The following is a 25,657-nucleotide window of genomic DNA, read 5'->3' on the forward strand; positions in this document are numbered from 1 at the left end:
TTTTTTATGCAACCAGGACATAAACTCCACCCATCTTCGGCGGTGGAAGTAATAAAATGGTGAACAAGAATCGAATGAATTTTACACAAGAATCATTGTTTTCCTCCTTCATCCGCAAGCATGTGTTCCCCATCCAACATATAACTATCGTCATTTAAAATTACGTGTCCATTACATGTTCTTGCTTTCGGACGTCTTTTCTTACATCCAATTTGATTGGTTGCCTGACCATTCCATTTAACAATGGCTCCTAAGGATTTCCTTAACTTTAAGGAAATCCTTATCCTTAACTTTAAGGAAATCCTTATCCTTAAGGGTTGTTTATGCAACAGTACTGAAGGAAATCCTTAGCTAAGGAATTACATCATACCTTAAGGGAAATCTTTCCTTAAGGTTAAGGGAATTTTATGCAACTGGACCAAGTTCCAAAAATCTATAGTTGAACTTACATAAGAATTATCACAGATGTCATGGATTCAAGTGGACTCACCTACTGTCAGAAGGTCTCTTATTAAAAGTGGTCTCCATGGGCGAGTTGCTGTCAAAGAGCCCTTTTTGCGTGAAGATAACAAAGCCAAGAAAATTAAATATGGCCAAGAACATCAGAGTTGGGATACTAATCAGTGGGAAAGAATACTCCAGTCAAAGTCCTGACCTTAACATCATATACGCTGTTTGGGCTTATTTGGACAGGAAGAAAAAACTTTAAACAACCAAAATAAAAGGATTTACGGGAAACGTACAGGAGTGTGTGTTCCCTGAACGCCCTTGTAGTGTCCATCTTGTTTATCCCATGTACCCCGCCCCAGCCCTCTCCCTTCCACAGATCTACCGATGTCCCTCTTCCCTACTGTTGTTGTGCTTCCCTCTCGTCTCCCCCTCTCGTATCCGCTTCCTTTATTATATGTTCTATGTGTTAGCTCTTACCTGAGCCTGACTGAGTATACAAAAAAGAAACATTGCAGAATGCATGGAACAACCTCCCGATGGAATTTCACCAGAAATTGCAGGAAAGTGTTCCAAAATGGATATCTGCTGTTTTGTATGAAAAAGGTGATCATACCAAATATTGAAATTGACAATTAATTGTAAATACAATTAATTTTCGTTTCTTGAATAAAACATCATCATTATAACACCTTTTATCAAAATATGCCAATATTACAATATAAATGTGTATTTCCAAGGTAGCCTAAGACGATTGCACAGTACTGTACATGGGAAAGGATTAACATTTGTGCCGCGTTTCATTTAAGTGTGAGTTTAAAAACTTTTTGACGCCCTCGTATAGCAGAGCTCCACATGATCACCACCCAATGGGATTCGACACAAACTTTTATGGTGATGGTGGATATAAATGTTCACATTGCTGTTAGCCTTCTATGTTAACCGGCAGTCTTTCTGTTTCGACGAATCCAGATTCCTCTGTTTTCAATCTCAAAGCATCTGTTGGGCATGTCCATCCGGGTGCTGCTCCTGCGTGGAGACATGTGGAGAGGGTGGTGTTATAAAGTTAATGCTTCAAAGGTTTCCAGCAGATGTCCCTGTGACTCTTTCAAAGTTGAACAGTTTGTATGAAGTGAGAAGCTTCATGCATTTGGAAAACGCCTAGATTCTACCAATAGGTGGCATCGATATTATTCCTAGAGATTGGGGAAATTGAGGAAATTAACGATTGTGGCTTTTATCTGTTCTCTGATATCTGTACAATTATACAACTCATTCACGTTACTGCTGTTGCCGCTTGACATTTCAAAAATTTAGGATTGAAGCATAAATATTCTTTGCCACTTATGATTTTTATATCACTTGTATAAAGTGTTTTAGTATGACAGGATGGTGCAGGTGTAGTGCACTTATTGAGCTATCAAGTCTCTGTTCGATACCTGACCCGGTTATAACTAGATGGTATTAATAGAATACTTACCCTGCGCAGTCAACTTGTTGCGAGCCAACTCTTCTGTTTTTGAACATTTTTTTCCTTTAATCCAATATGGCTGCCAGACCATGTGAGCGATGACATCATAAATTTATATTCTCTAATATAATTGTTGCATAGATCACGCTCAATACATTTCAAACTGATCAGATCCCTGGTGTTGGCTTAGCGGTTAGGGTGCCGGCTTGGGATCCTAGGATCCTGGGTTCGAATCTCGGTCGATCGCCGAATTAACGCCAGGGGGGTTGACTCAGCCTGTCGTCCTTCCGAGGTCGGCAAATTGAGTACCAGCTTGCTGGGATGAATGATCCCGGTGTGTACCCCGGCTTAGAATAGGTGCACCGTATCCCTGCGCATCGTAAGAGCGTGACCAATGGTTGGCGTCAGGAAGGGTCAGGAAGGGCATCCGGCCATAAAAACATTGCCTCAAACAGGGAACCATGATCGTCATGGGGCCTGCAAGGCTAACCCCCGCTCTAGCAGGGAAAATGGCCTTAAAACGATCATTCATTCATTCATTTAGACTAAGCGTTGTCCCTGTCGAATTATGACGTCATAATTATGGCACCAATGACGTCATCGTTAACAACACCTATTCCCCATATGGAGTTTTTTACAATGAGCCATGTTTAAATTTTTTCCATGCAGTGGATTTTGAGATATAGAGGTGCAACATTTTTCGGTTTTTCCAAGATGGTGCCTGTTTTACATGACCTATGACGTCATGATTATCATTAAAATGTTCTACACGAGGAGGCGCTCCTATGGTGAAAATTTTGTGCCCATCAGACCAACAGTTGCTGAGAAAAAAAAATTCACAATGATCAGATAGGTGTTGTACTTGTCGAATTATGACGTTATAACAAAGGCACCGATGACATCATCATTAACATATCTTATTCCCCAATGGGAGTACTTGACAATGAGCCATGTTGAAATTTTTTTCCATGGAGCGGTTTCAAAGATATAGAGGTGCAACTTTTTTCGATTTTTTCCAAGATGGCGTCTGTACCACGTGACCTATGACGTCATAATTATGAATAAAAAAATTCTAGAGGCAGAGGCACTTATATGGTAAATTTCGTGTCAATCGGACCAACGGTTGCTGAAAAAATGAATTTTTAAAATGCAGATACGTACAGCACACACACGTACGGCACACGGCACACAGACGCAGCGGAATGCTTAACCCCACTTTTCGCTTCGCGAGCGCAGGGTAAAAATGTAGATTGGTGTTACGCAGGCCCGGCGTTGCATCACAAAGTATACCGTCTGCTGGAAGTTAAGCTGGATGTCTCACTTGCTAACTTTATTTAGTGGATGTTGAAGGTTTCAATATTCAAAAAAACAATTAAGGTGCTAGATATTACCGTCATGTCGCTGTTAAGGTTTTGAATCCACAAAATGTGAAATTTGATGATTCACAGTCTCTATCTACTTCCTTGATGGCCCCAATATTTGCACCTTCTTGTGGAGTAGGCCATGGGGGATGTTTTTGGAACAAGCCTTTCACAAACCGGATGGTCACCGCTGACGTTTGAATGAAAGTGATTTTGGAATGCATTTTGTCATTTGTTCGACGTTGTGGCGATAACTCACCTCCTTTTTGTCCAATGACATCGTGGGACCTTTAACGTCCACAAACTAGTCCCAGCAGATGGAACACCCACAGCCAACATCCATCCAAGGGATGGTGCACTTTGTGAAGCAACTCCCTGTCTGAAGAGTACCTACCAATCTGAATTTGTACTTGGGTCAGGAATTGCTCAAAGGCAAGTTCACTAGCTCTGCACTATCCTGTTGGACATGTGTGATTGTGTGTGTGATTGTGTGTGTGTGTGTGTGTGTGTGTGTGTGTGTGTGTGTGTGTGTGTGTGTGTGTGTGTGTGTGTGTGTGTGTGTGTGTGTGTTTCATTTGCACAGCAAGGACATTAGGAGTTATGTTGACTTTTACATGAAATATGTGAACAATCAACATCGTATTCAGGAATTTTACCTCTGACCATAATAATGAGCCAAGGGTTTCAATGGGAATGGGAAACAGATCAATCCAAAGTTTCTCAACAGTTGTGCATTGAAATCATTACTGTGTGCACGTGATTAATACAACTTATTTTGCAAAATTAGCAAGTTGCTTTTTTTTTGTATACAAGATCGAGGCTCGTGTAAGAGCTAACATTAATGACAAAAAAAAAAACGGACACATAAAACATAAGATGAAGGGAGCGGAAGACAAGATGGGGAGAGAGAGGGAAGCACACAAGTACAACATTTGAGAGCTGGGACATCGGGAGATCTGTGGGAGGGAGGGAGAGGGCTTGGGGGAGGAAGCACGGGAAGGGGGAGGAGGAGGAGGGGGGGGGGGGGGAGAATAAAAAAGGGGCTTCATAAAAAGTAAAATTTTGATTCTGCTGACCCTTCTTACTAATCTCTTGATAGTCAAGCACAAGGTGATCTTCTACCCACTAACCTATCCAACCTACTGTATGTCAGAAGCATGTCAGAGGCAGAGGCATGTCCTATCCTATGTCAGAGGCAGGGTTTTGAAAAGAGGAGGTCCATGTGTCGGACTTCCACATTTAAGGTCACCCACCCATGCAGTTGGGCAGCGATAGATAACTCAAAGTCAATATGGCCATAAACTTTAGATTAAAAACATGTTTAAACGAGAATGGCACTCAGTAGAGCGCATTCCTCCGCCAGGCTGAACAGTTTACGTTTTGTATCCCATTCATAGGCGGGATCTGCATCCAGACCTGAACCAAAATCTAATAGACATTGTTATTGTCACCTAACGGCCGAACCAACTCATCCACTAAGTTTTGTCATACCTCGTCACACCTGTCATACCTTTTTGAGATATCATTTTTGGCCCTTGAAAAATGGTGAAGCGTCACTTGAAAAATTATAGTATGCCGACCCGGATTCGGATCTTCACCAACATGTCCTTGTCACACACCCAAACTCTCCACTAAAGTTAGTCCGAATCCGTCCACAACTTTTTGAGATATATCCTGCTCACAGACAGACAGACAAACAAACAGACATAGATAGTGGCGAAAGCCTAACCTCCGTCCACCTCAGGTGGCAGAGGTAATAATTTTTAAATGAGGAGATTGTTTACAATCAAGGAATATTATTGTAAATTGTCTTGCATAAAGGACTCTTCTAGACTCTTTTCACTACCTCCCCAGATCCACATTTGATATACACAATCTGAGCATGCCGAATGCCGAACATAAAGCTTTAAAATGAAATACTCACGGTTATGTTTGGGACGTGTGACCAGCATCTTTCGCACTAGACCGAAACTTGCCAGGTCCATGTGTCGGCATGTGACACGGGCTGAACTGGAAGACGTCGCATCTGGTCCTGAAGCTCCTGGAGAGTGAGAGCAAGGACTGCTGGCTGCAGACACAGGCCAGTGGGAACGCGACCAATTACATCCACTAGAGTAGCCTGAAAGAAGTAACAAATGGATGAGGGAGGGGCGTTTTTAATGGAGGAAAAAAAAATAAAGCAGCATCATTGCTTTAAGTATACAGGTAGTCACCGACTTAAAAACATCCGCACTTACGTGTATGGATGACGTCATCTTACTTATTGGTGTATGGATGACGTCATCTAACTTATCGGTGCATGGATGACGTCATCGGTCATGTGTATTTCACCCTAACAATATATATTTTAATATAAACAGGAATTAAATTCCTGCGTGGGGCTAAGTGTGAAAAACTCTGACTCAACACAGGACTCAAACCAAGGACCTTCATCGCTTTCGCAGCAATAGCCCACTGGTCTATTGAGCCAGCCGAAATCTTCTCAGAATTTTCCACACTTAACACTGCGAGGTTTATAATGGCCGATGTCTTATGTGCCTGCTAGGCAGACCTCAGATGTGAGCGTAACTATATATATATATATATATATATATATATATATATATATATATATATATATATATATACAGACTTGGCATTTAATATGGAATATTTTTTTTGTGGGGGTGAACTTACTTTTCAAGATGACTTAGAACCAAAAGTTCATTGGAATTATGTTGAAATTATTCGAGATTTTGTTAATGTGACCTTTAAAAGAAACAAAAACCACATTGGACATTTCGAAGCAAATAAATTGATCCTTGAAAGTGATGTAAACTGATATCGAACTCAATTCACGGACAGTACTGTGTTAAACTTCTGTGCGTTTTCCAGAAGTATCTCTTTATTTTGCACATTAGCCAAAAAAAATTTCAACAAAAACAAAAGCTAAATTATGACTGGGATTACGGACAGTAAAATTACAGTTCAGTACTTCATGTAACCCCCACGAGCATTCAGGAGAGCACGTACACGTTGAGGCATGGTGTTCACGAGATTTGCCAAGGTTTGGACAGTAATCGCTTGCCATGCAGTGACAATAGCCTGCTGCAATTCACGCACAGAGGTCGGCTGCTGGTCCAAGTGGTCGATTTGACGCGTTAATTCTGCCCACAAGTTCTCTATCGGATTCATATCCGGGGACATGGCAGGCCACTCCATATGCTCTACACCACGGTCAGCAAGAAAGTGTTGGATCATGCGAGCACGATGAGGCCGTGCATTGTCATCTTGGAAGACAAAGTTTCCTCGAAAGGCTGCACGAGCAAATGGAAGCAATGTTTCTTCCAGAATGACCCTGTACTTGAACTGGTTCAGGTTTCCATTCAGAACAACCAGGTCAGTTTTGCCCCCTGCATGAAAAGCAGCCCAAACGGTCACCCCACCACCTCCAGCTTGGACTCTTGGCACTATAAAATCTTCGTTGTGGGCTTCATGCACTTGTCTGCGCACTCGGACGCGGCCATCTTGACGATAGACCAGAAATCTAGACTCGTCACTGAAGGTCACGTGATTCCAGTGTCCTGGCTGCCATTGACGGTGCTCTCTGGCCCACTGCAATCGGCGCTGGCTGTGTTGTCTGGTCAGGCATGTCTTTCTCAGGGGACGCCTGGCACGATAGCCTGCTTGAACCAGTCGTTGGTTGACTAGCCTTCTGGATACAGGCACATTTGTCAGTTGCTGCCACTCAGCCCTAAGCCGATTAGCTGACTTGGTACAGCCATTGCAGACTAACCGGTGCAGCTGGCGATCATCTCTCCTTGTGGTTCTGCGTGGACGTCCTGGCCTCGGTATTGGAGTAGGGACACCCCTCTGAGCATTTCGTTTCAGGATCTTTGACACCTGACCTTGAGTGATGCCATACTGCCGAGCAATAGCACGCTGTTTCATGCCAGAATTTCGTAAAGCCCCACTCCATGACAAACAGCATTGTCAAGTTGACGGACCATCTCCAGAGGAAGCGGCAATAACTTTTGTAGACGTGCAGCAGTTGTTTTCCACTAATACAGAACGCAACAACCATTATATACCCGATTGTGAAGCCAATCGTCAAATGTACCTGTCCTTACATTTTGTCACGCCACCTGTGATATAATTCTCTTATTGACTTCTTACTGCGAAAGACAATCAGTGACATGGTTCTTTCAACAAAGACATCACCGAAGGGTAAAAGAAACTCACCAGATTGATATACTGAGTTCAGAAAGTAAACCCAAGTCAAGAAAAAAAAAAATCCATATTAAATGCCAAGTCTGTATAGTCCGTGACTGGCGCCTTTTTTTTGTATACATTTGTATACTTACACATACATATACATACATACATACATATATACATATACATACATATATATATATATTGTTGCATGGTTGCATGGTTGCATGGTTGCATATATATTGTTGCAGTTTTTAGAACCTTCACTTTGTCAAATTTAGTATTAAAATTCCTTATAAATAACCCCCGTGTACATTTCCCCTTAATTGGCTGTTAATTGAAATAAGTGCACCTTAGCTAGTCCATGTACAAGCACGTAGCCAATCATAGAATCTCTCTATAGTTATTTCATTAGTCTGTGTTTCAGTTAAGGCTATGTTCCCACTAGTCAATCTTACATTGCACCAAATCAAATAAGATAGATCCCCTTTTCGATGGCTCCAAAGCCTACATTTCCAACAGCATTCGCCGCCATTACGCACATGGTCAAGCCGGAGAAGAAGGGCGTGATCCGCCCATCGTCATCAAAAGGTGGAGCCAGAAAGCCCTTACGACCAACCAGGAATCGGTGGGCATGGCTTGGTAGGGCGTGACCAGAAAGATCAAGCAGGTTTGTGAAGGTTCCAGGGCATGGCTATATAACCCGTTACGGGAAGCCCCCACCGCCAGATGAGCGAGGGGGCAGATGAGTGAGGGAGCACGCACTAAGAGATACGTGGAGGGAGGGGCATTGACCGAGTTGGGTTCTGTGGAGGGAGGCGCATGAGCAAGGAACACAAGTGGGGAGGATTGTTCATTGATTTCCTTGGCGCAAACGTCCTGCGGCGAAAGAGAATCGGCACGCCCTGCTCGCGATACCAACCGGCACTGACGGCAACTGCCGGAACCAACCTCCAAAAGAACAAGTGCGTGCACGCGAACCCCGACGTCGTGTCGCGATCCTCAGACCTCCCTGTCGCCCGTTCTGTGGACCACCTGAACCTTCTCATCCTTCCAGCCATTCCTGCACACCATTCCCTATTCGTGAGAGTTTGTTTGTTCTGACCTGTGGGTATAAGTTAAGCTTGTATAAGGATTTGCACTGTGTATCTGCTCCTTCTGTAAATGACCTTCGTTTCTTCTCTTCTTTGGTTTGTGTAAACTAGGGCATGCCCGTACTATATATATATCTAAAAGTATATCCCCCCCCCCTCTATTTACATGCAATGGTTTGGTCCAAAGCTAACGGCTTGTGAGTACGGTGACAATCCCCCCCCTCTATTTACATGAAATGGTTTGGTCCAAAGCTAACGGCTAGCGGAGTTTGGTAAAGAAATCGCCATAGCGTGCACAAATGCGCAGGAAAGCGAAAGAATCGCAAATTAGTTTTAATTAGTTTTAAAACATAGTTTAACGGCAACATAGCGGCAACATAGTTTGCCAACGTGAAATAAATGAATACGCTCTCAAATGTGCCAAAAAAAAAAAAAACGCTACCCGTACGCTCTACCCCGCCCGTACGCCCGTAAACAAAAAAAACAACGCTCTTCGCTTCCGCCCTTCGCTCTGACTGAATTGGGAGAAATAATGCGCATAAGAAATCGAGAAATTATTATTTTCTCCGGAAGAAATCGAATTACGTACCGTAATGGCGCACGCGCTGGGCTCGGCTCGCTGCTCGCTCTCACATCGGCCACGCCTACGCAATAACGCGTTCTGTGATTGGATGCCGGAAGTGCAGTCCTCACTGTCCGGAAGTTCGCAAATCGCAGTTACGATGAATCGCAAATTAGTTTTAATTAGTTTTATAATTAGTTTTAAAACATAGTTTAACGGCAACATAGTTTGCCGACGGGAAATAAATGAATACGCTCTCAAATGTGCCATCCGAGGCAGAGTGTGTTCGCCACGTTCGGCACACGTGATAGCTCGCTGCTCTCTGATTGGTTGAATCGTTTTTTGGACATAGCTCGGTAACTACTTCTGCGATTAATTTAAAACCTTGAAAAGGCACATCCTCGGGTCCCCAGCAATATACCTGGCAAGTTTCAAGTATATCGGACCGGTAGTTGTCGAGAAACAGCGGTCACAGACATACAAACAAACAAACAAACGTACAAACAAACATACACACAGAGATTAGTGGAATTATAGATAGATAGTAGTTAATAAATATCTGTTCTTTCTTACCTTTGGTTTCTTCTTTCTCATCCGATCGCTTTAGAGATTTCCTCATTGAGTTCCTGTGGTGCGATTTCGGCCAACCGCTTCGCAATCGGGTTAGTCATTGTTAACGGCCCGTGCCGCAGATCGCTCGCTCGGCGCAATCAATCAATTGCGCTGCGGCACGGGCGGGAGCATTTCCTCACTGACGGCCGGTGGTAATACTTAGGTATTAAGACTAATTGGGCTTACGACCCTACGTACCATCGGCCATCAGTGACGTAATACTTCCAGGACCGGCGGAGACGGCCAGCTTAACAGGACAAGGGGATTAACCCCCCCTTGCTAACGGGAGTGCCGTCCGCCGGAATCCATAACAATTTGTGTCAGGAGTGGGATTTGGACCCGAAGTGCACTTAACGCACTCAACATTTGGAGCGGCCGAAATTGTAGTAAGATCTAAATTAAATCATGCCATGGATGACCAAGGTGATCGGATGCTGGCAGGGGAGCTAGAAGAGGGTTTGGAGGTAACCCAGGACCTGGGGGAAGGAATGGAGGAGGAAGGCAATACGCATTGGGTAGCGGAGATTTCAGGTGCACAAGATGGCGGCCTCGCGCACGAGGTTGCAGCAGCACCAAATGGCGCCGCACACGTGACCGCAGCGGCCGCGCCAGTGACGCCGATAGATACAAACCTCTTCATGACGCAAATGATGGCCTTTATGGTCAAAACGGGGGAAGAAATGGAAAAGATGAATGGGACGATGGGAGCCCAGAAAGAACAAATGAGGGCCGACAGTGAGCAGATGGGAAACCAAATTGAAGGGGTGGAAAACAGAATGGGGGAGCGATTAGAAAATCAAATTGGGAGGCTAGGAAGCAAATTGGAGTGAATCGGTAAATTTGGGGACAGAATGGGTGAGAGCATGCAAAGATGTGGGGAGAGCATGGATCGCATGTTGGGTGAGCAGGTCCCAGGGGTACGCGACGAGGTAAAGCGGGTTGAGAAGCGTGGGTTGAGCGAGGCGGAGCAGGGCGCGGTTAAAATGACGGGGGTAGAAATCGCGACCCAGGGTATGGGGAAGTCGGCGACCGCCGGGATAGAAAAGGAAATTTTATTAGCGCCCGCGGTCGCCGAGAAAAAAAAAGTTATTCAAATGACTGAACCAATAGTGGGAATTGAAATTGGAGAGACCTGGGGCTTAGAAAAGCACTCGCGGCAGGAAGGAATGGAAATTGCCCAAAGTCTGTGCTCACATCACAATGCTGTGCTTAATAACCCCAATAAAGATTTGCAGGTGTTGGAGCGAGGAGGAAGAAGAATCCCCCAGGTGAGTCGGCCTGTATATTGTGCGGGGAGATTTTGTAGAAGGATGTTTGGCGAAAAAAGATTTTCGCACGCTTGGGATCGAGAAAGCACCCGGGTGTTGGTGGAGGGTCCCCGGTGAGTGGTGTGAGTGGAAATGGCATGCTTGTGAAGAAAAGGTGTGCGTTGGAGAGTGAGTGTGTGACAGAGTATGGGAGTGATACCAGGTGCGGAAGCGAATGCACGTCGGAGGGAATGTGCGAAACCGAGGGTACGGAGTGTGACACGGAGAGTGAGTTGGTGGTGGCGCGGGTGCGAGAGGGCACATCGGAGCGCGAGTGTGAAACCGAGTGCGAGCGAGAATGCACGTCGGAGTGTATGGAGTGTGACACGGAGAGTGAGTTGGTGGTGGCGCGGGTGCGAGAGGGCACATCAGAGCGCGAGTGTGAAACCGAGTGCGAGCGAGAATGCACGTCGGAGTGTACGGAGTGTGACACGGAGAGTGAGTTGCTGGTGGCGCGGGTGCGAGAGGGCACATCGGAGCGCGAGTGTGAAACCGAGTGCGAGCGAGAATGCACGTCGGAGTGTACGGAGTGTGACACGGAGAGTGAGTTGGTGGTGGCGCGGGTGAGGGAGGGCACATCGGAGCACGTGATGGTGAGTGTTACAGAGGATGTAACCGGAGTGTGTGCGCAAGAGTTGGCATGAGTGTGCGGTGATGATTGGGTGTGCGGAAGAGTGCACGCCCGTGGTGGTTACGGAGTACGTAACGGGGGAGAGTGCACGTGAGAAGTGTGCGGACAGCGAGTGTTGTGTAACAGAGGAGTGCATGATAACAGAGTGTGCTGTCGGAAGTGAGAATGAATGCGACACAAAGAGTGAGAGCGATACGGAGTGTACGTGCGAGGGTGAGAGTGACCCAGAGAGTAAGGTGGTGGTGGAACATGAGCGAGAGTGTACACCTGAGTTAGTGGTGGCGCGTGTGCGGGAGGGCGCACCGAAGCGCGTGATCGGGTGTGCAAAAGAGTGCACAGCACACCCATGGTTGTCACAGAGGATGTGACCGAGGAGTGGGCGCGAGGAGGTGTGTTAAGGAAGTGTGCGAACGACGAGTGTGCGCAAGAAGATGCGCGAGAGGTGTGGTGTGTTACAGGGAGTGCGGTGGTGGAATGGACGGAGTGTGTGGGATGCACGGGAGGCGCCGAGATGCCGGGCTTGATGAGTGTGAAAGGGGTCGTGTATGCGTGCGAGCATGTCTGGGGGGCATCGACGTTAAACGGGATAGCGGTTAGACCAACGGTTAGCCGACGTGAGCCCCCGGTCCGTGCCGGGCTGTGGGTATTGCGGGAGCCGGCAGGGATCGGTGCTGCGTCGCTCCTCTTCGGAGCGTCGTGCACGACCCAGGCCTGGCCCCGCCCCGCACGGTCGAGTCCGGGCCTTGCCGGGCAAGGCGACCGGTCCGGTGCGAGGGAAGGTCGGAAGGGTCGGGACGGCGCCCCCTTGCGGTCGCGGTGTTCCAGCCGGGCGAGATTGAGCCATCGGGCCGGAGACCGAAAGCCTCCGCGCCGAGATGGTGCGTGGAATATCGGCCCGAGCATGCCGCCTCCCCTGAACCGAATGCCGGACGGACTCAACCTGCAGGCGACCAAACCACCCGAATGCATTGCTCGGCTTTGCGAAGCCGCGCTTTGAGAATGTAATGACGCACCGAGGCTCAGATATAGCGGACTGTGATGATGATAGTGTTTTGGATCCGAAATTGGGGATGGTGATTGGCATGATTGGTAAATTTGATTGGCAGATGATTGGCAAATTTGATGGGCAGAATTGGAATTTGATGGCAAAATTGATAATGAGAGATGTCCGATGTAGAGGGATGGCAAATCCACCATCCCTCACAACCCCGGGCACATGAGCACTAGTTATGGGGTTATGGCGGTGAAAACCAAGCCAGGGAGGGTTTGGATAATTGTATCGGGACTTAGAAATGACCATAGGTAACTGTAGGGTTAAGTAGCGAAATGATACCTGTAGTAGGGGACGTAGCAGATTAGTGGATTATAACGACAGGGTAGCGCAATAGTATAAGGGGCGACTGGGAAGCGCGAGTTTCAGAAGGGAGTAGTTAGATCAGATGATGCTGTGTGTGTGTAGAAGAGTATTGAGCAGAGTATTGTGAGTGTGGGTGAGTGCATTGTATTGAATGAAGAAGCCTGGGAGGAAGGAGGGTGCAGGAAGCACCAGGTGTGTGAGCACAGGTGTGCAAGTGAGTGAACAGGTGTATGGAGAATGGTTGAATGAATGGTCTGGAGTAAATGGAGTATGGAATGGATGGTGTGGAGTGAGTATGGTGGAAACTGTGGCGTGGAGTGGTTGGTGTGAAGGAGTGTATGGGGAGGATGGACCCCATCACGAATACCCGGGGAGGGTAGTTCAAGAGTTAGGTAGAGGGTGTAGGTAAATTGTGGTTGGATATTGGCATCTGTGGTGCGTGTGGAAGAATGGTGTTTGGATGGGTGCATTAGTGACGTGGAAATGGCTGGGAGTGTGGCCTGTTCGTGTGTGTAGTTAAATGGGCACTCCGCCACTGTAAGGATGTCGGCCAGGTGAGGCCGCAGGTAGGCTCTGGGAGCCAGTAGAGTTGTTGTGGATGGGGCCCGAGGATCCGGAGGACGGACCCGGGTAGCCCAGTGCCAGAGAGGGCACCGAGGGGGTAAGTGCCAGGGAGGGCCTTCCCCAGTTAGATAGGTAGGGTGAGGAGCTAGGCAAGCTCGGGAGACAACTTCAGTGGCGGAGGCGCACAGGTAAGTAGACCTGTTAAGAGAGCCACACGACTCAGCCCAGAAATTGTGCGAAGGCACAGGGAGTTGAATCGGGGGAGTGAGACCCCAAATTGGAGAGCACCACAGTTTGGCCAATGGGAGTTTGGTTCTTAAAACCGCATAGAGTGTAAGATGGCCAATGGTTTAGCAGGGAAAGACCCCGGGTAGTGTAAAATGTGTTAATGTCATTTAGGAAGTAGTTAGGATTGAAATCTCCTCGCACCATCTGCATCCACTCACCTGAGGTGACAGAACTCCACACCGTGCCATGGGTTGTTATTGTTTTTTTTGTGCAAATGTTTTGGACTGTGAGACGCATCATGACGTGGGTGAGACATTGTGCTGATATTCCATCTCTTCCTCCTTAAGAGGAATTGATGAGGGATTTGGGTGCTGGCAAATTTGGTAAGACATTGGGATCGGTACGAATTTGGATTAGGGGAGATATGGGAAGACAGGACGTAGTGACGAATTGTAAATTGCTGTGTAAATACGGGGTAAGGGGCGAGGGTAGAGTATAGAGTAGGTGATGGGTGGGGGGGGGGGGGGGAGGAAGTTAGGGACGAGCTTTCTCACTTCGCTCTCCGTGCGCACCTCGCTCTGCATTACCTGTGTTAATGTGTACCCTTGCGCCCTTGCCCTTGCTAATTCTGCTTTGTCTTCCTTCCCCACCCATGGACCGTGCTCTCTGGGCACTGAGGGGGAGCATGCGGGAGCCCGCCATTGTGTGCCCGAATCCCCGCAACCAGCTGCCTGCATCCCCGCACCACTTATGGACCACAGTACTGTGGCCGAGCACCACTTATGGACCACACGTTGTGTGGCATGGCCCCTCTGCTCGGACCGGCCAGGTTGGCCAGAGAAAGATCTTGCTTGCGGACCTCGGTGAGGTGGCACCAAGCCATACAGGTGGACCACCCATAGCTGGCCCCTGTGGGCCATAAATAAAAATGGACGCGTTTTGTGCCTTTTTATTATGTCCAAATAGGCCGCAAGCAAAGAAGATCAAGAGGAAGAACAACATCAAGAACGACGGCCAGCAGAGGGAGCAGAAGATCCAGACAACCAGTTGTGTGTGTTTTTTTTTGTTATTGTGCAATGTGCACTGGATGGTGCTGACTGCTCTTTGATTGGTGCTTTGGTGTTTATTGGTGCTGGTGCATCGATGCAGTGCATGCTGTCTCCTTCCCCCCACAGGATTCTCTTTTTGTTTCCTAAAAAGAAAAATGACAGGTCCTGGGTTGCGTTTTATAAATAATCAGATAATGTCACTTGTAAATAATGCTCCCCACCATTCATGTTTAGTTTGAAAATTAATTCCGCAATGCGGTTAGTTGTGGGCGTGAATCTGTTAGGTAGGGTGCAACGTAATAGGGGGACATATTTATTGGTGTTTTAAAACTGTCACACTCAGGGTCAGGTTAATTGTAGAGGGAACTACACCTGAGTGTCACATTAAGTTAAAGTTTTCGGGCCGGGACGTCCCGTGAGGAATGAGGGTGCTGTGTTGCAGTTTTTAGAACCTTCACTTTATCAAATTTTGTATTAAAATTCCTTATAAATAACCCCTGTGTACATTTCCCCTTAATTGGCTGTTAATTGAAATAAGTGCACCTTAGCTAGTCCATGTACAAGCACGTAGCCAATCATAGATCCTCTCTATAGTTATTTCATTAGTCTGTGTTTCAGTTAAGACTATGTTCCCACTCGTCGATCTTACGTTGTACCAAATCAAATAAGATAGATCCCCTTTTCGATGGCCCCAAAGCCTACATTTCCAACAGCATTCGCCGCCATTACGCACATGGTCAAGCCGGAGAAGAAGAGCGTGGCCCGCCCATCGTCATCAAAAGGTGGAGCCAGAAAGCCCTTACGACCAACCAGGAATCGGTGGGCATGGCTTGGTAGGGTGTGACCAGAAAGATCGAGCAGGTTCGTGAAGGTTCCAGGGCGTGGCTATATAACCCGTTACGGGAAGCCCCCACTGCCAGATAAGCGAGGGGGCAGATGAGTGAGGGAGCACGCACTGAGAGATACGTGGAGGGAGGGGCATTGACTGAGTTGGGTTCTGTGGAGGGAGGCGCATGAGCAAGGAACACAAGTGGGGAGGATTGTTCATTGATTTCCTTGGCGCGAACGTCCTGCGGCGAAAGAGAATCGGTACGCCCTGCTCGCGATACCAACCGGCACTGACGGCAACTGCCGTAACCAACCTCCAAAAGAACAAGTGCGTGCACGCGAACCCCGACGTCATGTCGCGATTCTCGGACCTCCCTGTCGCCCGTTCTGTGGACCACCTGAACCTTCTCATCCTTCCAGTCATTCCTGCACACCATTCCCTATTCGTGTGAGTCTGTTTGTTCTGTCCTGTGGGTATAAGTTAAGCTTGTATAAGGATTTGCACGGTGTATCTGCTCCTTCTGTAAATGACCTTCGTTTCTTCTCTTCTTTGGTTTGTGTAAATAGTAGTTAATAAATATATGTTCTTTCTTACCTTTGGTTTCTTCTTTCTCATCCGATCGCTTTAGAGATTTCCCCATTGAGTTCCTGTGGTGCGATTTCGGCCAACCGCTTCGCAATCGGGTTAGTCATTGTTAACGGCCCGCGCCGCAGTTCGCTCGCCCGGCGCAATCAATCAATTACGCTGCGGCACGGGCGGGAGCATTTCCTCGCTGACGGCCGGTGGTAATACTTAGGTATTAAGACTAATTGGGCTTACGACCCTACGTACCATCGGCCATCAGTGACGTCATACTTCCAGGACCGGCGGAGACTGCCAGCTTATCAGGACAAGGGGATTAACCCCCCCTTGCTAACGGGAGTGCCGTCCCCTGGAATCCGTAACAATCTATATATATATATATATATATATATATATATATATATATATATATATATATATATATATATATATATATATATATATATATATATATATATATATATATATATATATATATATATATATATATATATATATATATATATACGTATATATATATATATATATATATATATATATATATATATATATATATATATATAAATATGTATATATATATATATATGTATATATATATATATATATATATATATATATATATATATATATATATATATATATATATATATATATATATACATATATATATATATATATATATATATATATATATTGTTGCGGATTTGAGAATCCTGTGCTTTTTATTGTTGTGTCATGAGAATTGTAAATATCACCCTCCGTGTTGTGTGTAAAGGTCAAAGGTCGTCCTCCTTAGTTACTCCATATACATACACGTAGCCAATCATATACCCTCTTAAATAGTTATCTCCTTATTCTATGTAGTTGAAGGCTCTGTTCCCACTAGTTGACACTGCATTGCATCAAATTGAAATAAGGTAGAATCCCCTGAAATATCCCCATGGCCTCCGAAAACCTGCCAGCAAGGCGGCGTTCGCCGCTGCTGCTTTGGGGTTGTGTTCTTCGCCGCAAGACTCCATTAGCCACGAGGTAATCTCGGAGAAGAAAGGCGTGTCTCCACCTCATCATAGAGGGGAGGAGTGAGCCAGCCCCGAACAACCAACGAAGTACAAGGGGTTTGGTTCTTAAAACCGCATAGAGAGTAAGATTGCCAATGGTTTGGCAGGGAAAGACCCCGGGTAGTGTAAAGTGTATTAAAGTCATTTAGAGGATAGTTAGGATTAAGAATCTCCTCGCACCATCTACATCCACTCACCTGAGGTAACAGGACTCCACACCAAGCCATGTCGTTGTGATTTTTCTGTGCAAATGTTTGGAATGTGGGACGCATCATGACGTGGGTGTGACATTGTGCTGATGTTCCGTCTCTCCCTCCTTATGAGGATTGATGATGAATTTGAATGATGGCAAATTTTGGTTTGAGGGATTGTGGGGACGAATTTGGTATAGGGGAGATATGGGGAAGACGTGACAGTTGTGACGAATTTGTAAATGTGTAGGTTTTTGTAAATACGGGGAGGGGCAAGGGGGGGTAGTGTAGGTCACATGTGGGGGGCGTACGGTAGGGACGAGCTTTCTCACTTCGCTCTCCGTACGCACCTCGTTCTGCATTACCTGTTTTGATGTGTACCCTTGTGACCTTACCCCTCGCTCACCTGTCTTCTGTTCCCCTGTCTCCCACCCGAGGACTGTGCTCTCTGGGCACCGAGGGGAGCGTGCGGGAGTCCGCCATTGTGTGCCCGAACTCTCGCAACCACAGCTGCCTGCATCGATGCACCACTTATGGACCACATGTCTGTGGCTGAGCACCACTCATGGACCCCACGGGTTGGGGCATGGCCCCTCTGCTGGAACCGGCCATGATGGCCCGAGATCTTGCTTGCGGACCCGGTGAGGTGGCACTAAGCCCACAGGTGAACCACTCATAGTCAGCCCCCCTGTGGGCCATAAATAAAAACAATGGACACGTTTTGTGCACTTTTATTTCCACCAAATAGGCCGCCAGCAAAGAAGAAAGACAACATCTGGAAGAACGACAAAAGCCAGCAGAGGGAGCCGAAGAGCAAGACACCAACAGGGGTTTGTTGTTTATTATGAACTGTGGTGACTGCACTCCGGTGCGTTTTGGTGCATTATGGTGCTTTGATATTGGTGCTGGTGCGTCGATGCAGGGCAGGCTGTATCCCCCCCAAAAAGAACAATCACAGGTCCTGGGTTAGTTTGGTAAATACAATTAGCGTCAATTGTAAATAATGCTCCCCACCGTAAATGTGTAGTTTGAAAACCATTCCGCAATTCGGTTAGCTGTGGGCGTAAATCTGTTAGGCAGGGTGCAATGCAGCAGGGGGGCATACTTATTTGTGTTTTAAAACTGTCACACTCAGGGTCAGGTTAAATGTAGAGGGAACTACACCTACGTGCCACACTAAAGTTAAAGTTTTATAGGCCCGAGAACATGCCTAGAGGATGAGGGTGCAGTGTTGCGGATTTGAGAATCCTGTGTTTTTTTATTGTTGTGTCATGAGAATTGTTGTAAATATCACCCTCTGTGTTGTGTGTAAAGGTCAAAGGTCGTCCTCCTTAGTTACTCCATATACATACACGTAGCCAATCATATACCCTCTTAAATAGTTATCTCATTATTCTATGTAGTTGAAGGCTCTGTTCCCACAAGTTGACACTGCATTGCATCAAATTGAAATAAGGTAGAATCCCCTGAAATATCCCCATGGCCTCCGAAAACCTGCCAGCAAGGCGGCGTTCGCCGCTGCTGCTTTGGGGTTGTGTTCTTCGCCGCAAGACTCCATTAGCCACGAGGTAATCTCGGAGAAGAAAGGCGTGTCTCCACCTCGTCATAGAGGGGAGGAGTGAGCCAGCCCCGAACAACCAACCAAGTACAAGGGGTTTGGCTTGAGAGGGCGGAGAGAGAACGCGCGGGGAGGTTCGCGAAGGTTCGAGGGTGTGGCCTATATAACCCGCGGCCCGACGCCCCCACCGGAGATGAGTAAAGGAGCCCCACGAGCAGTTCTGCAGAGAGAGAACCCGTCACGCAACGCCCCCACGAAAGAGATGCGGCAGATGGGAGATGAGCTTTGAGTCCACCACGCAGCTTTGAATCCACCACGCAGCTTTGAGACCACGCAGCTTCGACCCGCTGCTACGCGGGAACCAGATTGCGGTGGCATCGGTGGCCGTCGAGGTCCAGCCCGACGTCCCGTGCGGGATCAAGCTCCAGCCAGCGTCCAGCTGAACATTCCTCTCCTTCCAGCCATTCGTTCCTGCCTCCATTCCCCATTCGTGTGAGTTTGATTGTCGTCTGTTTTGTGTGTCTTGTCCTGGGTTAAGTAAGACTGTTTATAGGTAAGCTAATATTTGCACTGTGTCTTCTTACTCCTTCTGTCTTTATTTTATTATTCTTCCTCCTTCCTTGGTTTCTTTTTGACTTGTAAATAATAGTAATAAATCATGTTTGTTCTTCTTACTTTTGTCTTCTTCTTCTTCTTCACATCCGTTTCGTCCTTGTCTTTTCCCTCATTGAATACGTGTGGCGCGATTTTGGCCAACGTTTAAGGATCGGGTTTAGTTTCTGTTAAATGGTTCGTGCCGCGGTTGCTAAACCGCTCGGCAATTAACATCTGTCCGCGGACGCGAACGGGGTTGCGCACCTGCCTTTCCGGAGGGAGCTGTGCAGCGTCAGGGACCACGTCGGCCAGTCATAGACGAGGGGATTAATCCCCCCTCGATAAGGGGAACAGAGGCCGACGTTGGGTTCCGTAACAATATATATATATATATATATATATATATATATATATATATATATATATATATATATATATATATATATATATATATATATATACATTATACACATACATACATACATACATACATACATATATTTAACATGGATCCGACTTACTGTATGAACAATTTGTCTCACAAATGGTCCGGGAACCGAACCCGTTCGTAAATCGAGGACTTACTGCTTTGTACTTTATTTCAATATCTGAAGGATATCCAATATTATTGCCAGTTATCCTTTTATCACTCATGAATTATCTAATTCTCAAGATCGATGGAAGGAAATCATTGGAGCAGTTCCCTTTATTACAAATACACGTTAAAATAGAAGTGATATAGCAGTTAAGTTAACAGCACATGTAAACAGATTCCTTCATTTTTGTGCAGCACGTTGCTGGGGGTGAGGCTGTGCCACTGATGCATTGCCCCATGTAGGTTAGATAACCAACTGTAATTTTTTTCAGAGTGCCGGCGATAACTCACCTATTCTGCGTGAAAGACGGTGTAGGATGTTTTCCATCCACCAACTCCAAGCTGGCTAGCTCAAAGGTAAATGTGCCAACTCTACACCATTGTGTCAGATAGACTAACTAATGAAGGGACAAGATAGCTCAGTGGAAGTGTGCTGCCCTTTGAGTTGTACAATCTGGGTTCTATTTCCGACGACACCATCAGACTTAAAACTTCCTTTCTGTTGATTTGCAGGCAAGGCGTTTCATTCAGAAGAGTACACAGTTCTTTTGGAGGGGACATTAACACTCGTGGACCTGAAAGATGCTACAGTTGTTTTTGAAAAAAAAAAAAAAAAAAAAAAAAAAAATGAAGCCATTAAGAGATGGTAAAAAAAAAAAAACCCACCTTTAGAGGCCATTTTCCCCCGCAAAGCGGGGGTTGGCCTTTTTCGGGAACCGTGGTTGTTGTTTTTTGGTCCCCTTTTTGAAGCAATGTTTTACGGCCGGATGCCCTTCCTGACGCCAACCCTTTTTGCCGCCTTTTTAACGACAAACAGGGAATTACCAGTGAACTGGTACTCAATTAGCCGACCTCGGAAGGATGACAGGCTGAGTCAACCCCCCTGGCGTTAATTCAGCGATCGACCGGGATTCGAACCCAGGATCCTGGGATCCTAAGCCAGCACCCTAGCCGCTAGCCCAACACCAGGGTTAAAAGAGAGATGGTAACATTAAGAGATGGTAACTTGTTCAAAAATCCAAATTCCTTCCCACATTGACCTGTGGTCAATTGACCAGTGGGTTGACCTTGACATTGACCAGTGGGTTGACCTTGACATTGACCAGTGGGTCAAACCCACTTTCCACATTGCACCATCTGGACTGTATGAGCGGCAAACCCAGGTCTCAGTAACAATGTAACCACCAGAGAATAACTGCATACAGGTCGCATTTGCTCTAAAAACATTTCTAAATCTATTTTTGTTTCCACATGCAAGTCAGGCCTGTGAGGGACTGCTTGTTTTGGGGAAATTCATTGACTGAGCATGTCATGAGAACCGAGCATAAAAATGAAGCAATTTGAAAACATGACTTTGGGTTTGAAAACCTCAGAGGTCCATCGTGGATGTGAATGTCAACATGTGGTCTTGTTATACATTTGTCCTTTCATTTGGGAGAAACATCAGCTTTTGCTTTATTATGAATCTTTGGGTTGGTAAGCATTTTATCCAGGGATGACTTCAATCATTTAACTTTGTTCTTTTGGTTCAGATTCAGATTTTGCACGTGGTTCAGATTCAATCATTTAACTTCGTCAAATCACTAAAACCCACGTGCATCACTCACCTAGAGCCGAGAGCCGATGACTTGCCGACGCTTGACTCGGTCCAATAGGTCTCGTGGCCTGATGAAACGGCGGTGACCTGAGGTGTACAACTGGTGTGGGGCTATCTGCTGCAAGACCGGTCTCTGGAGACCTGTGTGGAGGCAAGCATGCTTCTTATCTACCCATCAATAGAAATCCTGCATGCAGGAGTGATTCAGCCAGTAAGAATAAATTCGTTTGGTGCTGAGTTTTACACACCACAAATGACATGTAGTTATCTTACTATAATTCACCAAATGTCCGTCCGTCTGTCTGTCCGTCCGTGCATTCCCAGGTACCGCAAAAACGGCTGAACCGATCACAACGATATTTTGGGTGGGCAATCCTGGGATCTCCTGGAGTAAAATAGGCGATATTGTTTTTCCAATTTCAGCTTTGATCTCCAGAATTTTTACGTTTGGACTCCCGCATAACGTTATTTTCCCAGGTACCGCAAAAGCGGCTGCACCGATCGCTGCACCGATCGCAACGATACACCTCCATTCCCGTGGGATTCCCACGGGTGACCCCACTAGTTCTATATAATTTGCTTTAAAGCAACTTGTATTCACATTTTAAACCAAGATGGCGTTTTCACGGCACTGAATACGAATGCGGTAACAATTCCAGGTCTCGTGAATGCAATTCTGGTAGCTCGTGCGATGCTGACAGTCGCGCAAAAACATGTGACTTCTCAACATGGCGGATGGATGGGTGTTTTTGTCGCGTTGCTCGAACTTACGGACAAGCAAAACCTATTGCTGGTGCATTATTTTTCAAAAGCCCAACACTGAAGCCAATTGCTTCTCATTCACCCAGCTTGTCTCTTCTACAGTGGACATAACAATTAACCATGTTCTTTCCTTCTGAAAGTGTGATCGGCAACTACATCAAACATGGGTGCCACCATCTTGTTTCATCTCCAATTCAGACGAGAAGGCCAGATTTGGGGGGCGAGTGGTGAGGAAGAGGAGGGGGTCAAACCTGGATCCACTTGACCCCCGTTAGACCCCCTTAAACCCGGATTATTTAATGCCATGAACAAACTTGAGTTGCAACATTCCAAATATCATTTTGGCCAAGTTTGGTCACAATCGCACTGAATCACTAAAATCTGTTGGAACGATGTGCAATGTGCGAGCACCTCCACAGGTGCCTTATTGCAGCACTGCTGGGCCTGCTAAGCAAACACAAAAGTCAGTGGCCTCATGCATTCAGGCCCAGGTGATGCATTGAGCCTGATCAAGGCACTCGCCACACTGACACTCCTCCAATGACTCGTTTCAGGCTCGTTTAACTCCATAGACTCTTTGGTTCAGCTCAGGTATGCGAGTCCTGGCACTGTGAACAAGGCGATACTCAGCAGACTGCATGACCATATGCATCTTTCTGGCTGGACACCCTGCACCCCACTGGTCATCTCCTCCCAAGGCTCCTGGCAGATACTCTCTCACCTTTTTGTTATCCATCAATTTTTCTCTCATTGGAGCCAGGTAAAGACCAATGAGGATGACTATCCTAACTTGTATAGCCTGTTACTGGGTGATGTTCCAACGAGACCATGCCTCATCACCATGGCCTAGTGGCAATGCCCATCATTACATGCATGTCCAAATCAGCCTGGCAATCAGATACAGTGGCGTCACTGCCCAATTAACAAGTTGTCTAATCATTATTCGAAATCTAAACCAATACCATGTTACGTCATCATCAGAAACTGCACGAGTTACCACAAGAACAGAAAATTAATCACACAAATGCAAAATCCATATTTTGTTAACAATATGCTTGTTGTCATTCGGTACAGCCCTATCATTCAAATAATGTGCATGGGGTAGTTAAGTGAGAAATTGATCAACTCATTTTTCTTTTTCTTTCAGTATTACTTTTTCATTATGTACTATTATCCTCATTATTATTTCAGGTCAAAAGAGCTGGGAATGATTCGGGCTAGTTTGGAGATCGATACCTGGGACTCTTTAATTAAAATACCCCAATGGTCGCCGTCTCAAATATCCTCTCCTATAGACAAACTCCTACCACCTTGGTTCCCGTAACTACACTGTTTAAAGAAACTAGGGCATGCCCGTACGTGGGTGCAATGCCCGTACGTGGGTACGTGGATACGTGGGTGCGAGTACGGTGACAATCCCCCCCCCCCCTCCATTTACATGAAATGGTTTGGTCCATGAAATGTTTTGGTCCATTCGCAACGCCAAAGCGAACGGCGAACGGCTTGCGAGTACAGTGACAATCCCCCCCCTCTATTTACATGAAATGGTTTGGTCCATTCGCAACGACCACAGAACCCCCCCCTCTATTTACATGAAATGGTTTGGTCCATTCGCAACGCCAAAGCGAACGGCGAACGGCTAAATCGCCATAGCTCGGTAACTACTTGTCCGATTAATATGAAACCTTGAAAAGGCACATCCTCGGGTCCCCAGCAATATACCTGGCAAGTTTAAAGTATATCGGACCGGTAGTTGTCGAGAAACAGCGGTCACAGACAAACATACATACATACATACATACAAACATACAAACATACAAACATACACACAGAGATTACTGGAATTATAGATAGATGATGTCCAAGGTGTGAGAGATAAACATTCTGCACCTTAAAACCCGACCGCTCTGGCGAGTAAGCGCCCGATGGTCACGGTGAAGGCAACACACTGAGGACAATGAAAACTCCAAATTATAAACTGATGCAGGCAACAGGTAAGTCATCTTATGGGTGAGCATTAGTTGGTGGACATTAAAGATCCCATGACGCACGGTGTCCTTTGTGAAGAGTAGGCCAGTTACCAATACTCTAATTTTCCCAGTTCTATGGCTCAAATATCAGGTGATTCAGGTGTAAATGACATTAACAGGAACTCTTATCATGTAATGAGGGGGGAAGGGGAGGGGAGGGAAGGGGGAGGAGGAGGGGGAAAGGGGGATGGGGGGAAGGGGGAGAAAGGGGGGGGGGGAGGCAGGAGAGGAAGGGGGTTCATATGTATGCTGGTGGGTGAATGTGGCGTTCATCACGTTTCTGAGTTAAGTGTGATGCCGATCATGAAGAGGAAGAAGCCGTTCTACCAACTTCGTACACTTCCGGAATTGTTTGATTTATGTGTATTCAAATGTCTGGTGATTGTTTTGTATTTATTTATGCGAATGTGTACTTGTATATAACTGTCATTAATTTTAAAAGGCTTCGGCACTATCGAGCGATTTATTTTTTTAAACACCAAAAAAACGAACTTTAAAAAAAACAAAAACAAACAATGTTTGGCCTAAAACACTCCCAGGCACTCACTGATGAACCTCTGAAAGTTTGACGAAGATCCGTTCAGCCATCTCTGAGAAAAATGGCGACACACAGACAGACATCTCTCTTATATCGTAGATGGTAATCGCTGTGGGAATCAAGTAAAGCTGAAGTCTCAAACATTAACCTGTGGTTAGAGCATTGAGGACAAAGCCCCCTCTTGTCCTGTCTTGCTCTGACGAAGGGCTAATGCCTGAAATGTCACCTTTTCTTTCTTTGCCACAGTCTTCACCACACCTTTGCCAACCTTTAGTTGATGAAACATATCGTTAAATGTTGTGGGACTTTTTATAGAAGAGTCAAGCCTCGTAAAACAGCTAGAACAATGAACTGATCAGGACACAACAGAACAAAACGAACAGTAGAGAGAGGGGGGAAACACCAACAACAGGGTTGAAGGACAAAATAGAGGGAAACTTGGACAA

General features: G+C 46.1%; 1 long non-coding RNA gene across 1 annotated transcript; it reads right to left on the reverse strand.

The window, feature by feature from the left end:
• Positions 1 to 1,377: 1,377 nt before the first annotated feature.
• On the reverse strand, positions 1,378 to 21,969 carry LOC137419359 (uncharacterized). Its single transcript, XR_010982847.2, has 3 exons — positions 21,892 to 21,969; positions 5,204 to 5,398; positions 1,378 to 1,476 (listed from the first exon to the last, which is right to left on the reverse strand). It is a non-coding gene; the product is annotated as an uncharacterized LOC137419359 (long non-coding RNA).
• Between the last annotated feature and the right edge of the window lie 3,688 nt (positions 21,970 to 25,657).

The sequence above is a fragment of the Myxine glutinosa genome, chromosome 1 (assembly GCF_964187855.1).
Source record: "Myxine glutinosa chromosome 1, kmMyxGlut1.1, whole genome shotgun sequence".
Classification (NCBI taxonomy): Eukaryota; Metazoa; Chordata; class Myxini; order Myxiniformes; family Myxinidae; genus Myxine; species Myxine glutinosa.